This window comes from Vanessa atalanta, chromosome 16 (genome assembly GCF_905147765.1).
Source record: "Vanessa atalanta chromosome 16, ilVanAtal1.2, whole genome shotgun sequence".
In the NCBI taxonomy this organism is placed as follows: Eukaryota; Metazoa; Arthropoda; class Insecta; order Lepidoptera; family Nymphalidae; genus Vanessa; species Vanessa atalanta.
The window spans coordinates 688,693-706,668 of NC_061886.1; the positions used below are offsets into that span (position 1 = coordinate 688,693).

The window sequence follows — 17,976 nt, forward strand, 5'->3', positions numbered from 1 at the left end:
TATGCCTGTAATAATATTGTTTAACAGTGGACAATTTTATGAGCTTGTTGAACTCTTCCTCTCTATAATAAGACCTCTCCTTTTAGACAGTCTTGGAACTTTTCCACCACGACGCACGATGAGTTTTTGGTTACATGTATTTCAACATTTCAGCGTACATATGCACGAAATATAGTAACCAGTATTTGTACATAAAAACATCATACGAATAAAAAAATAAGAACATAGCAGCAGAACCAAAGAACTTTAAAAATAAATCGACTTAAAAAATAACTACCTGTTAGCCCTAAAAAGTATGTAATAGTTTAAATAGGCTTTTTTTTTAAACTATTAATACTATATAGATTAAGTAAATTACACTGTATATAGTAAAATAGTGTATACTTACAAAGGCGAGCGTCTCTAAGTCAGTAATAAGGTAATCAGTACAACTGACCTCTAGTTTTTGTAACGCTAGTCAAAGTTAAATAAACTAATTTAGATCGAATATAGACCCTCATTGGTCAATAACGCGTCATCGGCGGCCATTAACCAATAACAATATAATGACCGAAACACGCGACGAATGTATAAACTCCTCCTTTATTATGTAAAATTAAAACTTAAGCAATAAAGGAATTGAAAAGTACACAGAGTAACTATTTAGTTTCTTGCCGGTTCTTCTCGTTAGAATCTAATGACGATTCAAAAGTGCTTTAATGGGCCTACTCGAATAAAGAATATTTTGATTTTGATATTAGTTGCAATATTTGCAATTATAGGTCATAAATAATTATATAAGTACATTCTCAGTTCCCGGTTTCTTTTTTCTTTGCCAATCAACGTTGATAAATAAATATTTACAAAAAATACAAAAATGTTGCACATTGAAATGCTTATAGACACTCCGTGTAAAGATCAAATGCCAGATGTCAAGGTTATTTATGTCGTAATTCGTTCTATATGAGATATGTCGCAATGAACGTCGACATAATATTGTGCAAACCCACTTACGAATTTCAATTTAAATACATACTCAATACAATTATAACTAAATATAAATACTAATATATACTAATATTAAATACAATTATAAATAAAGCTACTATATCCTGATATTTTTTAGTAAAGTATTATAAAGTAAAATTAAAATACAAAAGAAACAGCCTCAAATTGTCTCGCTGTTGGTCAAATCGACCTTTTGAGAATGGAGTTTGAAGCTTGGCTTGTTTCCAACATCACGCTGCTCAAATGCGGAGTTGGTGAGTAAACTTAAGGCAGAAGAATATCATCTAACACATGGATTTCCTCTTATTGTATTCTTTATCAGCGAGATTAATTTTAAGCACACATTAAGCACATGAGGAACGAGTCAGTTTTTACGTAGTAATATTAAATATTAATTAATCCGCTTAAGTTATTTAATAGTATCATAATAATATTCTCCACTAATATAACGCTATTTTGATTGATCAATCTAATGATTGAAGCTTTTGCAATCGTTAAACCATCGCAGTCAATTAAAATTCATCGTTATACAAACGGCACGTGTTTAGGGTTAAAAGTACCGAGGTTGAAATAAAAATAAATATTAGGGTGATTCAAGCGCCTTACTAATTACACAGTTCTTAACTTTTACTTATAACGAGCTGAATCTTTTATTTAAGTTGTTATTGTATATACTTAAAGTAATAGCAACGTCCTGTAAATGTACAACATTTGGGCTAAGCCCTCCTTTTCCCTTTAACAAGGAGGTAATATAATTAAGTTAATTTTTCTAAGTATATTAATTTTAGAATATGATATTGACTTGGTTTTATAATAATAAGAGTATATAGGAATATGTTAATCGTTGGTTAAAATATGTATTATTAAGGTTTTTATTCTACAGAATTAAAAACATATTGTAACTAAGAGTCAGGTTGACTTACAGACAACAATTATAGTACCTATATACGTAGACCTTATTGAAAGCCGCAAGTACATTTTTTAACATAACAAACTTAACCTAAGTGCGTTGAATAAAGACGCAAAATCCTTAACTCTATTGTTCACTCACCTTCCAAGTACTTGACACCCTGAGTGAGGGGTGAGTGGAAATCAATGCACGATTTTGATTAAAATATACATAAATCAAAATTTTACTAAAATAGACTTTATGATACGTGTATTAAGATATATTTCTTGATACTCATAAATAATTGTCTGAAGATGTGCAGCGTCAATTTTGTCGTATTGTTGGCTATAAGTAATTAATATTATGTAATATAATAAATGTTCTTCATATTGGTTTTTGATTTTTAAATTTGCAAATTAATCTGAAAAGGGGAAAAGAATTACTACTGCAGAGATCTACTTTTACAGAAGAAGCTTTTTTAAGCAGAGTTATTCTGTAACGACAAATTTAACATATATTATTTATAGCATGAGAGCCGAGATGGCCCAGTGGTTAGAACGCGTGCATCTTAACCGATGATTTCGGGTGCAAACACAGGCAGGCACCACTGAATTTTCATGTGCTTAATTTGTGTTTATAATTCATCTCGTGTTCGGCGGTGAAGGAAAACATCGCGAGGAAACCTACTTGTGTCTAGTTTCAACGAAATTCTGCCACATGTGTATTCCACCAACACGCATTGGAGCAGCGTGGTGCTCCAAACCTTCTCCTCGAAGGGAGAGGAGGCCTTAGCCCAGCAGTGGGAAATTTACAGGCTGCTAATGTAATGTAATTTATAGCATAGCCAGGAAGACGGGCTAATGAGCCACCTTATTGTAAGTAGTACCATTGCTCATAGACATTGACGCCGTAAGAAATTTTAACCTTTCTAATACCTCACCAACATTGGGAACTGAGATTTTATTTCCCTTGTTAGTTAAACTTACTCGGCCTACAAACTGATTTGAAAAAATGGTGGTACCTATATGGGCTTGCTCAAAGCCCTACCACCAAGCTAAATCTTGATAAACTATAATAATAATTTTAACATCATATTGTGATGCCTATAAGAACTGCGTAGTATTGGTAACTACAGGCGTTGACACAAGTGACATAACATCTCGGAGCACCGACGTGTATGGTGACCACATACCATCATGTGGTACATTAGCCATTTCGCCTCTGTTTTATAAAAAAATACAATGTATATAAATTACACGATTTACTACCAAATATATTTAACAACGGTATCGTTGAATAAATTTCCACCGTTTCAGCGTTAAACTGATGAAAATATCTGATCACACACCCTATTTAGTGTGTAAGTCGGTTTTAATCACTCCACGTATAAGTTACGAACCGATTTCATCCAAGATATAAAGAAATGCAAATTTTAATTATACATTATGTACGTAAAGCTTTATTTTTTTAATTTATACTAATATTTATATATTATGTAATATTACAAATGTGAAAGTAACTATGTCTGGCTGTCTGTCGCTCTTTCACTGCCAAACCAATGAACCGAATTTGACGAAATTTGATATGAAGCAAACTTGAGCTCCAAGGAAGGACGTAAACTACTTTCTTGCCTAACACATGACAACCAACCCCCAAACCGCGAGCGAAGAAGCAGGCGACAACTAGTTCAAAATATAAAAGATGTGTTGGCTGTTTGTTGATGTTATAATATACGACTATAATCAGAATCGGTCCTTATTTTCTTTTTACTAAACACATTACGATGATACTTATTGATGCTACGTGTACCCTCATCCCGAGGACCGCCTCTCGATCACGTCCCAGACGCCTCGATGAATGATGAATGAACGATAAATGAATGGCTTTCAATTCAATAGGATATCCCTTTTATTTTACATTTTAATAACCTTTGACGCGCGCCGTATCACGATTTGGTTTTTCTTTTGGTAAAAGGAACTATAAAAATAGTATTTTTTACAAAGGGCTAAAGAATTATTATAATTGTGAAGCATATCTTTGCAATGGCTTTATAATATTTGATGTAAACGTATTTAGTTACATTAAAGTAACTGCCCGTAATTGTCCTGCTGCTGGTGTTTGGCCTCTTTTCCGTTAAAGTAGAGGGTTATCTAAAGTAGGAGCTTATCCTACCACGTTGCTCCAATGCGCATTGGTAAATAAGACTGACGCAGGTTTCATCACGATGTTTTACTTCACTGCCAAGCATGAGATGAATTACAGACAAATTAAGCAGATGAAAATTCAGTAGCGGGTGTTAACATACCTGGTGGTTTTGAACCCACAATCATGATTAGTTATCCAGTGGTTAGAACGCTTGCATCAAGCGATCAAGGTCAAGATCATCTCGGCTTTTTATCCAAAACACACAGGTTTTCTCACGATGTTTAATATAAAGCATATATATTTACTGAATTTATACTATAATAAAAAAAGTAACAGCCTTCAATAATCCCATGTCATATTATTTAATATAAAGGCTAAAAAAATCCATATAGTGTTCAAAGTGTAACTTTTAATATTGTCGTTTAAAAAACGCTGCGCTTAATTTGTGCTTAACGAATGGGAAAACTAATAAAATATACGACCGTTGATACTTATTCACTATCAGAACTTTGGATTGGATTTGGAACACATAAAAGTCGAAATTTAAAATTTATTGATAAATAACAAGTACAGTCGTCCAATCGAAGTAAAGTGTCTCAAAGGGATTTAGTAACACTAAGATATTACTTTATAGATGTAATAAGAGTTTGATTATAATAATAAATGTTTACAGCGAAGGTAAACACACACATAATAAAGCTCACACGTACAGCTGCGATGTGTTTAAACATAACGGACTAATTACTTGGTGGTAAGGCTAGGATCCACCCACTCATCATATATCCCAACGCCATCGCTAATACTCAGTATTGTTGAGTTCCGGTTTAAGGGGTGAGTGAGCCAGTGTAATTACAGTCACAGGTTACATAATATCTTAGTTTCCAAGATTGGTGGTACATGTATGGAATAGTTAATATTTCTTACGACACCAATATATGTTCAAAGGTGACCACATATCTTCAGATGGTCCAGTTGCCAGTCGCCATTAAATGTATATTTTTTATAATTTATACACTTGGCTTAATAAATATATTTAGCAACAGAAGCTTTAATAAAATTTAATTCAACGTTAATTTTCTAAAAAAAAATAAAAAATCACAAAATTTTATAAATGCATAAACAGTTTTGGTGTGTTTGAGTTGACATTTATGATATTAGTAAGGTTATATAGAATATCTTAATAAAGCCTTATTATATATTCACACATTAATAATCATTTTACGGAATATCAATCATAAATAAAGTTTTATTGTATCGTCACGCTTCATCACAATTTGCAATACACATACAGATAGACAATCATTTCTCTACCCGTCGCGTCGTTCCCACTTGACGGTTCCCAGCGATTCCCGTAATTTTCGCTTGATCGACTGCTCGGTATTTCTATAATATATTTACAATATTTGAATAGTCAATTTACAGTATTCATTTAGATATAAAACTGCCACCAATGGTTTAATATAATTATTTATTTCTATCAATTGAATTGTAGCTCCAAGAAAGTACCGTGCCGTTTTTTATTTACTTTATATATTTAAATATAACTATATATTTCATTAAATATAAATAAGAGGAGTATGCAAAACTTTAGGTAAAATTAATTTCAGTTGTGTTGCTAATGCAGACCAGTTCACGTGTAATTTGAGCGTGATTGTGTTACAAATATGAAAATAATAATATGCATACATGTTTGTTGGACGCATATTAATAGCATGTATTAGCAAAATTAAATTGATACCGTAAAAATAAAATTTTAAGGTAATCCTTAAAATTTTATTTTTACGGTATCAATCTAGGTAAGATAATCCTTTGTACTGTAATAACACTTTTAATTTATTTTACCTAAAATTTACAACTAATGTGTTTGTTGTTGTACCACATTAATTAGTTTCTAAATATCTTCGAATGGAATACATATATGGTATCTGGAAGGAATCGTTAGTTAGGCATAATATAATCCATAGTCGTTTGGTAATACGTTATTATTTATTAGACCTACGCAATTTTTCGTATTTTTACTATGTGGTGTAGTTTTATATTACTAATTATGACAATATGTTTATGAATATATGTCTTTATATTATTTTATTCTATATTATCTAGTTTAATATATGTAATGTGTAATTATATATCGATTATTTTTAACCAACTTACTTATTTCGTACCTTTATTAAAGTTAGATTTATTTTTACTTTACACTTCATATATTATAAATAAAATATAGAATTACCAACAGATATACATTAAATAATGTATAAATTTTGCCTCGCTTACATCAATTTATCTTAAGGCGATACATTTGATAGATTTTTTGATGAACATCAGTAGTTGGAGATGTATAATATCCACCGATTATTATTGAGTAGAGATTTAGATTAAAAAATAATCGACTATTTTAAGCCTTTATCATTAAATAAACAGAACATATATATATAAATTTAAAATGAAAAGTAGAGAAATAAAGAATACATGCACTTTCTGAGTTATGTCACATTAAAGCGACTTTTATATAGCAATAAGAAATCCATTCTCACAAGTACATTGTACTCGATAACATTGCGATGTCCCTACAACTTTTTCGAAGCCTAAAATCGCTGTACGAACTAACCATTTTTTTCCTGTCTCTTTCAGACGCACGTATCAATAGCCCGTGGGAGTGAGAAGGGAAACTCTAGCGACGCCTCAGTTTACAACCGTCTGTCCCGCGAGGAGGTTGTTGCCGATTTGCTATTGTTAAAGTTTTTGCGGCATTTTCTAGAAAAGTGATACAAAGTGCTGGATACAAGTGTTGAGATGGAGAGGTGATAAAGTGATTGTGTTATTGTGAAGTGTTCCAGTGTGATAGAGTGTTTCATTGGATGTACGGCAGGTGAGCGGTTATGTGTAGTCTTGTATCGCTTCGTATATTTCGATAAATGTTTTAATTCGTTCCAGCGATATTTTTTTCCGTAGGTTTCTTTAAACTTATTAAGTTTGCCGTATATAGAATTATTATTAGTTTAACACTCACATATTTTACGCTCAAACATGGAACTACATTCTTTCCAATAAGCATATTATTTTACTTTTGTAAAATGATAAATAAATCTATAGTTTTAATATAAAATTAAATGTACTGCTCAAATAGATAGAGAAAACATATTGATAAGATATGAGGCACGATGCTCAAGGAAGGAGCTTAGAGTCTACGACGCAATTTTTTAATTTGGGTTATATATACATATGTATATGATAATAAATAGATAATTTGATAAATTTATGTTTTTTTAATGATATCGTTATATTATCGTAAAGGTCGTAAAGCTAAAATAAGCAATAAAAATAAATCAACAACCTGTGAATGTTCAAATCAACCAACTCTATTATTTATTATAAAGATATACATCTCATGGCGTTGCTCTACTTTTATATTTCGACACAATTTTGTTGTGAATACTGTAGGCTATTGTTATGTTGACAGTGAATACTAAAATAAATATAACATATATTTATTAACAATCGTACTTAACCGGCATATTCCTACTTCGCCTCCTGGTGACGCAATATACTTTACATTTTAGGTACTATAGTTAGAATCACGTATCTGTATAATAAAATGGATTGAACTTTTTGCAGTACCAATGTTTATGGATAGAGCTTAGTTTACTTGCCCGTGTGTCTTTTTAAGAGAATAAAGGTAGATTTAAACCATTTTCAAATCTAACGTTAATTCCTTAAAAGAAAAAGTCACGTTACAAATTCTTCTAAAAAACATAAATAATAACGACTCTACAATTTACACATTTTAACTAAACAAATAAGCTCCGACGTGGTATTTATTTCTTATCATTATAATATGCTGGTGTCATATATAAAATCTTTAACGATCAGTAAAAATAAATGATATTACATATTATACTCGTTACGCTATCAGATGATCTAAGATCATAGCGAAGACATCAACGCGCTCGAGTCCCGTCACACAATATATGTAATACCATAGAAAATATTAATCGTTCTTGTACTAACATAATACGACATGCATTATAATAAAGATGTTTTTATATTCTTTTATATGCCATAATTACTTTGATCATATCATGTCATACGGATAGTTTTTCTTAAGGATTTAAGCCTGCGATTATGATTATGCGATATTTGTGCAGATCTATGAAACATTTTGCATCATAAACGTTGCGTTCAATTATTTTTGGTATTTTACTGACACCTAATAAAACAACACTCCGATATATACATATATATTCCTTACTAAAATTTCATTTCCGCCTGCAATGTGACGGCCATCGTAAAATTATAGTAGGTACACTACGATAATAATCTTATTCGTTTTGCATAAATATTTACACTAATAAAATATAACGGCTAATATATTATTTATTGAATTTAATTAATACCTGATTTACAGGTAATTTATGTATTTATAATATTCAAATAAAATATTGAAATTATTTGGTATAATTTAATAGGCTTTTGTTTTCTTATACAACTATATTCCAAATAGAAATAAATTATATAAGAAAAATCACTATCAAAACATACTTTACATATTTATGTAATACTTACAAAATATATATATTTACTTATGTAAAAAAGACTTATTGATTACTGATTTAACTATAAGACTTTGAAATGTTAAACCTTCATCTTGTAATGTTAAGACGTAGGGACATATAAATAATTTTGTGAATGTTCCATTTTAAGAGAACACAGATCCACCATAGTTTTAAAAATCCATTTATTATATCGTGCTGTCCAACCTTAATTAATTTTATTTAATGCTAGTTATTCTATAATATTATATCTTAATAAAATTAAATGTTACTAGTTTTTAAACTGAGAAGCCTGATAATTCAATCTCAATTTTTCGAATTATTTTAATAAAAATAACCAAAGTACTACTTTACTTAAACGCTCCATCGTAGCAACCATGATAAAGGTTACATATTGATACGAACAAAAATACTAAAAGAGTTGCTCCAAATAATTCAGATTGCAGAGACCGTATAATAAATATGTTAGCACAAAACAACCTCATAAACAAATCAATTTTATCTCAAACACTACACACGTAATAAAATATACGTTGGCTTTTTATTTTAACAAAACTTTTCGTGACCAATGTATATGAAGACATGAAAACGTCACAGACGCCCATAAAACGCATTACGATTCTAAAATATATATTCAAAACGAAATTGCGATTTAGAATCTTATTACAACTGAATAAGCTTCAAAATGACACATGCAATATTAGAAAATACATCGCTTGCAACGATTAAAGTTCAACGCATCTAACTTTAAATACGTCCTTATGTCGCAGACGATAAGGTTCAAATTAATTTCTCGATTTCAAATAATCGATATTATAGACTGTGATTTTATTATTTGCAATGAAATTAGAAACTTAATTATTTGCGGAGGTTTTTACAATAATATATTGGCAGGGGTTCAATTCCAAAATTAGGAATAGTTTATGAATAAATTAAACTTTTTCTTTTTCCTGTATATATCTGGAAGATATAAAATATAACTATAAAACACTATAAAATTACTGGTATTTAGGGTCGTTTAATATTTTTAACGTTACATTAATACTATTTAAAATTGTACCAAAAACTTAAGATCACAAAGTAATGGATATTTTAACTCAATTGTATGTGGATTTGTTACTTTAAGACTCTGACTAGTAATGATTTACTATTCATGAATCATTGCGTATAAGTTTAAGCTGATTGGAAAGACCTCAGTCGCATTTAACTTTAAAGCAAATGCGTTGATTATAATTTATATATGTATTATTAATGGCTTCGGTCACGGCGGCTAATCACAAGGGCCAGAGAACTACACAGAACATATTCTAGTGCACGACTGTGTGTGCATATCCTAGTGCACTCACTCCACTCTCATAATCCGATGGGACGGCAAATCCTTCACGTCCGATAAGAATTAAGGCACAGGACCGTTTTTGGGTGCTTTCCGAGACACGGCGCACTTGCAACATCCAGACTCCGGGCTGTTACTGAGAATTTTTCTATGGAGAACCCAATAACTTTTTACTGACCCGAATTGGGGTTTAAACTCATTACCTCGGGACCTGTGGCATTATGTCTAGCCACTGGACCAACGAGGCAGTGTACGTTCCAGTTTTACTATTTAATCATTTAATATCCCATTAAACATACAAAATAATACAGTATTAGAATATTGTTTTATTATCGGTATTGAACAGTTTTTATTTTGAGTTGAAGTTTAGGTTTTTATGATGACTTTAAGTACCTACAACAAAAGCGTTAAATTTTTAGATTATCGTTACGTTCCTAATATCATAGTTTTAGAGCATTTTTTTGAATATCTTAGGTATTTTTTAAATAAATGTATTTGTATTAAAATAAATATTTCAATGAAAATCAAGTTAAGAAAAAAAAGAACAAATTATTTTACATTACCTTTAAACTCCCATAACATTATTACATGAAGTTTAATAATAGTTGTAATATTACAGTATAGAGAATAATAATTATTTTTTGCATAATATATTACTTATATAATTTAAACGATTTTGTATTAAGCAAATTATTTATTAAGAAATTCTGCTAGCATTCTTGCCAACATTCCACGCGGTCAACATTTTTACAGTAATTATTTTTAATTTATATTTTTATATATTTAAGTACTTAATGTTAATAATTCTTATGTAAACAATTACATCAGGAAACAAACAGTGAATTTATTATTGAGCTAATTTTCTATATATAGCTTTAATATCTTATCAACGCCATTAAAAATGTTTATGTGTGTACATTACAAACACATAGTCAAATTGTATTAAAGAGATTACTCATTACTTTTTGTAATTACATATTCAAACGATATAGCATCAATTGAGGCTTGAGGTCCTGAAGATCTGATGTATAGTATCTATGATTTTAGACACCTGTCTCCACAATTATATGTTAATGTAGCTAGGTGATTAGACTTAGTTAATAAATATGTTCATTATTTGTAACGATTATGTTCAGGTTTTGTAAAATCGATGACAGTGTTTAATTTTAAATTAATTTGAATACAAGATATTTATAGTTTTATCAAACCTGACATAAATTATTTATTAAAAACATTACTCATTGAAAATTTAATACATATGTATATACTTTACAATATTGTACACTGCAATCAGGATTTTATAAAAATATATTCATAAATATTAATGAAGATTAAGGAGGTTTGAGTAAAAAAGTTCAAAAAAGAAAAACGTCTTCGCATTTAACTTATTTATTTTTAAGTGATTTTCAATGAATTCTTATCACAAAATATCCTAAATTATTAGAAATGAAATAAAATAAAAGAGTCGATAAAACGTGTCGTGTTTTTTGTAACTTTTTGTCTTTTCAAACAGGCCTACTGGTGGCAATTTCTTTTTCTTTATTAATAAATATTCTTAAATTAAAAATATATACCTATATTCGATTGTATATTTAGATTTTTTCTTGAGATCATCTTCGAAGAAGTCAGCAGGGCTAAGTATATGCTAAACCGTTATATCTCTATACAAAGCGGACCCACCCTTTCTTGCTAAATATCATGGGTAAGAAAATTTCATCGTACGTGCGCACAATTTACTTGTACTTAATAATCTAATAGTCCGCTTCTTAAAAAAAACAGCTTACTCGAACAACGTTACCTAATCCACTTACTTCACAAATCTATTTGAATAAAAGACAGGTTTTTTTTTTTTGATTTCCTAACTGAAAAATCAACTACTACACAAATATAATTGCCTAGTTGCCTAATAATAGATAGCGTTGGTAGGCTATTAAATCGCGACAACGTTTTGTATTATCAAATACCATAAGTTTAGAAACAAATTTGAATTTACAATCGTCCCTTCGACGACAACGACGTCCTAAGCCGAGGTCCGGCCTCGCAGTATGACCCTTAGGACGCGGCTATTCTGAGCCATTAAGTGGGTTCCCAACATCCAGGGATTGACTAATTTAACCCGCCTACTCCGCCCGGAGACGCTGTGTCCATTAGAGCCATCAGCAATACAAATTTCGAAAAAAAAAATTACAATCTAGAATTCAAAACAGTAATTCACTTATATTAAAGTACCACGGCTTGAAACAATCAGTGAGTGTTAAAGTAATATACATAAAAATTACACCAGGAGAAGCAGCGCGTTTTGGAGAAAGTTTTAGCATATAATATTATTATGTAAGTGGCTGCACTTCAGAGTTTCACCTGCGCTAAATTTACACTATAGACGTGACAAGCGTGAATTTCATATTCGTGTTTTATATACATTGAAAACTTAAATATATATATACTCGTTTATATATATATATATATATATATATATATAGTGCAACATTTTCATTTCAAATTAAAACTGGATTTGATACCAACAAATATAATAATCCAATTCGTTTTATAATTCAATACAAAAATAAATCAAACAAGAACCAAACGAAACGATAAGGTCCAATAAAACGAGCCACAATTAATACAACCATTTCGCTTACACGGTCACTGACCCTGTCCACTTTTTGTCCGTCTGTTCGGACAACATTTTTCAACCAGCCACATGTACGTACGATATTAACACCAACAATAATTGCGGACAATTACAATACTTGCTACTTGGTAATAGGAGACAAAATGGCGTGTCAGCATTTAGACAATTTAACAAGCACACGCGTGTACGATAAATCTCTCTACAAATCACCGTATTAATTAGACCAAAACTTGTTTATTTCTATAATTCTTACACCAATTATCTTATTTGACACCTGCCTAGTTATAATATAACTATCTCCTATATAATATACCAGCTGGGCCCGCGACTTCGTGCGAGATTGAATTAAACAAAAAAGTTATTGTTAGTTTACTCCTTAAAGCATCAGCCTAAGTTACTCCTTAAAACATCAGCTTTCTCTAGTGAAAGTCCCATCAAAATCGATCCAAAGATTAGCCGGAACAAACAGACAGACAGACAAAAATTGATAAAAATGTTATTTAATTTTTATATGTACCGTGTATACATACATATGCATTTAGTAAAAAGCGGTTATTTTAATATTACAATCAGACACTCCAATTTTATTATATGTATAGATATAGATGTATTCTGATTATACTTGGTCACCTTCGCTCATTGACACTGTAAAATGTATAAAACACTTTTCACACGAACTGCGCTGCGCTGCCAAACACAAGACCTAAGATGTAATGTCCCTTATGCCAATTACACGAACCAGGGTCCATCATTTAAACCGGAATATAACCAAACAGACATTACGTGTAGTTTTTGAAATGAAGAATATAATGATCATAACTTATATTTATATATGTATCATAATTTATATACGAATATAAAATTATTAATATATAAAATTTTCAGTAGACATTTTTTAAATGAATAGAATTCAAATAAAAATAGAGTCAACATTGGCCAGTGGATGAAATACCCTTGTGCTCATTCATCTCTCAGTAAATTATGAAAAACAATATTGTATATTGTAAATAAACATATATGTATGACTGTATGTGTTTAATAAAAATCTTCCTACCACCAATCCGCATTTTAACATCTTGGAATAAGCTCTCGTAAAAAACGATACAGAGTAACAGCCTGTAAATTTCCCACTACTCGGCTAAGGCTTCCTCTCCCTTTGAGGGGAAGGTTTGGAGCATATTCCACCATGCTGCTGCAATGCGGGTTCGTGGATACATCCAGAATTTTGTTGAAGTTAGACTCATGCAGGTTTCCTCACGTACGTCAGAAAGTATATTTTTACTTATAATTTTTTTTTAATAAAAAACATTTTTTATTTCCGTAATATTTAATAAAATAATATTATTAAAAAAATATTAAACTATATATTTTTTGTATTATATATATATAGAAGATTATTTACACTGAAATAACTATAAACCTGTTATATGTCACCACATATTGACAGAACATAAAATTATTTAATGTTGGATTACATTTAATTTGGATGAAACACAGTGTACTTATGTTACATGCTCCACCACCAGGAAGTTCCTGGGACAAACCACTTATCTCTCAAGTACGAATAGGTCGGTAACCAGCTGTATGTACTCTCGGTAACGGGATACGGGTTCGGTATGAACTTCGGCAATTCCTCCTTACCGAAGAGAGTGACCTCTAGCGTCGCTTTGAACGAAAAGTAGAAACGAAACTCGATGAAAGTCACGCTTTTGAAGTATACGAAACAATCTCGTCTGTAAAAGATAAATAATATTTATAAATATAATACTTAATGAGCGGGGATGTGTCATTGGTTAGAACGCGTACATGTTAACCGATGATTGCGGGTTCAAACCGGGTTGAATACAATAATGGTAACTAACGGTCTAACGTCCTTAAAATATGCTCCCTGGCGGTCGCCCGTGTAGTCGCGGTGGCAATGGTGCTCGATCCACACCGCCGCGTTGGTGCGCGAACTCACGTCCAGGACGATCGTGGCGCAGTTCACTTGCGCCACTTGAGCCATAGACATCTATACGAGGAATAGTATAACAATTAAACTTTCGCGGTATACATACTTATTTTGGCGATATTATTCTGATAGCCAGAACTCAAACTCAAATTCCTTTACTATTTATAGAAAAATACACTTACTTATTGATAGTCAAATGAAATACTACCACCGGTTCGGAAAAGAAAACACCCTGACCTGAGAAGAACCGGCGAAAGAAACTCAGAGTTTGTACTCAATGTGAGCGAAAAAATGTGTTTATTTACGACATCGCATTATAAACCTCTAAATGCATAATGTATCTCTACTATATTATGCATGTATTATACATATAAACCTTCCTCTTGAATCATTCTATCTATTAAAAAAGACCGCATCAAACTCCGCAAGATCTGTTGCGTAGTTTTAAATATCTAAGCATATAACCATATAAGGACAGACAAACAGGGGGAAGCGACTTTGTTATATCATATATAGTGATGCAAAAGTTTGGGTGGATGTTTGTTACGGAATAACGCAGAACGGATGACGGATCTCAATGAAATTTGGCAAAGGTCGGATCGGTAGATCGATTATATCGGCAATAGCAAACAAATAAATGTATAAAAATATTACGTTTGTTTCTAACTTACAAAGAAAAATCCTTGAGCAAAATTCTTATTGACAAGTAACTCAGAATTATCCTTGTAGAGTACAGCCCCTCTGGTCCTTCGATCACATGCACCAATTTCTTTCGGGACTTGGAGTTTAGCTTAAAATAAAATTAAAATCTTTTAATTATAAGCCCTGTCTAGGTAGATCATAATATAATCTACCACCAAGTAGGAATACTATGTTAATAATTAATAGTATTATTGTGTTCCCGTTTTAAGGGTAGTGAGCCAGTGTAACTACAGGCACAAGTTACACGTCATCATAGTTGCCAAGGTTTTCAACGCATTGACAATGTAAGGAATTGTTAATGTTTCTTTTTTTTATGGCATTGGTTGGCGGACGAGCACATGAGCCACCTGATAGTAAGTGGTCACCACCGCCCATAGACAAAGGCGCTGTAAGAAATATTAACCATTCCTTACATCACCTATGCGCCACCAACCTTGGAAACTAAGACGTAATGTCCCTTGTGCATGTGATTACACTGGCTCACTCACTCTTCTAACCGGAACACAACAATACAGTGTACTGTTATTTGGCGGTAGAATATCTGATGAGTGGGTGGTACCTACCCAGACGGGCTTGCACAAAGCCCTACCACCAAGTAAACCATTTTTGACCACTTACACTCAAGAACCCATATGGTGGCAAAAACCCTACCACCGACTAGATAGGTATACCGTTAATTTACCGTTTATTCGACCGCTGAACATATACATGATAGTGGGTCTCTATTAAAAAAAATATCGTATTTAATTTGATATTCAATTATATTTACCGTTATACATAATAAGTTTGATTGGAGACACTCTTCTGAATATAAGCGCTTGGTCCTCCTCCCTGAGTGTGTGAGGAACATATGAGATGATTTCATCGATCCACTGCAGGTAGTCGTGTATATAGAGAAACCGAGTGGGTGCTCCGCAGCCTGGACCGCGAACGCTGAATCCCAACTATAAATCACGTGTAGGTTAACATGTATACATACTTTTTACTGTTTATTATAAACAAGAAAACATTTTTTTTTTGCTTACGGATAGAAAACCTGTCTATGATGGTATTTAGAAGCTACCATTGGCTGTCCCTTACTTAACAGGAGGCTACGCTTGTATTAAAGGCTAGGCTGTGCTAGTATTTCAATAAAATTGAACGTAAAATAGATTATACTGTACACTATCCATGAGCAAAACTATTAATGTAAAACTCCTTAGGCAGATTCAATAGGTGGATTTTTCACGATTCAGTACATGAGAGAGAAGATAGATATGAAGTAAGAAAGAGACAGCGATGAACATATTAGAAAAGTTTCAATTCAATCGCGGTGCGACACGAGCTATTTGTTGTATCATCACGTAACTATCACAAAGAGCGTTACGTGTTACGTGTCTGCTTAAAATATGCCCAGCGTGCCAACATAATCGTCGCGACCGAAGTTATCGTACTCGTACTACGTTCGCAGTAAGATATTACTGCAATTCAAAGCAGTATGTATATGCGCTTGCAACGAAACGTCGACCTGCACTGACTTATGTAACACTCGGAAGCTTTATTCGGAAAACCGACTAGCGGTCGGAGCATGAACGTCCAAAACGTTGAGGCATTAATAAACACATTGTAACACGTAACAAAACGTTTATACGAAACAGTAGTGCTATTAGGAACTGAGGTACTCAGTAAACAAGTAAGAAGTACCGAGGAACTCAATTACATATACGAAAAGACTCACTTCGATATAAATTTTAATGTATTCTATTTAGTAATTTTATGTTACTCGGCACTCTTCTTGTCTGAAGATTAATGTATCGACATTTCAAACTTTCGCCTTGGTTTTAAAGTAATCAATTTTGTCGCACTGCTGCCAAATGCCTCTTAACACCTCATAAATCATTTAACCCGATCTATTAAATTTGAGTTAAAGACAAGAAAGACACAAAGATTTTCCTTCTCTAAATATACAAAATACTCACAAGTGTCCAGTAGCCCCAAGACTGTCGCGTCACGAGCGCCGCGCCGCCGTCCCACACGCAGGGCCGCGTCTGAGTGGACACCGCGCACAGCGGGTTCTTTGGAGACATCAGCTTGTGGTTCAACTGTAAATTATATCGAATACGAAAAATATTAAACTGCCTTCAATGATAACAGAAAATGTGCTAAAATATAGATATATTTTACATTATAATCTTCGTGTTCATTTCGAGTAGAAAGCAAAAAAACAGACAGACAGACTGAGAATTCCACGAACACCAATAACACCCCAAGAAAGACAATATTTCAAGGCAATTAATAAGTCCCAAAAAACTCACACAAGAACAACTGCTATACTTAAATTGTAAAGATTTGTTCATAAAAAAATATTAGAGGATAAATTAATTTGTGGTTTTAATTAAATACTTGATAGTATAATAAGGTATAAAAGGATACTTAATGATACTTAAAGATAAAGGATACAAATAATCATTTTTTACGATGTTTCTAATACCTTGTGCTGAAAGTAAAATTCTGCACACTCCTGATTGCCCATGTAGTTCATTTTCAACATTTCCTTCTCAACTTCACCTGTCTCTGCGATTAAAAGATAGATAGATTGCATTAATTTTGCCGATAGTCCGAGCATCCAGAAAAAAACACGAAGAAAAAGCCTGCGTCTATAGTAAAATTTACTTACATAATTTATACGGGTAGGTCTAGAAGATTAAATTAAATGAATGGTAGGGCTTTTCCCAAGTCTGGGTAGTGATACTAGTCAAATATTCTACCACGAGCAGCAATACTTAGCGTTGTGTTCCGATTTGAAGG

General features: G+C 32.1%; 1 protein-coding gene across 1 annotated transcript in view; it reads left to right on the top strand.

The window, feature by feature from the left end:
• The first annotated feature begins 6,728 nt into the window (after positions 1-6,728).
• The window catches only part of LOC125069940 (ankyrin repeat domain-containing protein 6), an 80,976-nt gene continuing 69,728 nt past the window's right edge, over positions 6,729-17,976 (top strand). The window contains exon 1 of the mRNA XM_047679568.1: positions 6,729-6,890. The gene's annotated coding sequence lies outside the window, so the exon portion shown is untranslated. The remainder of the gene's footprint in view (positions 6,891-17,976) is intronic.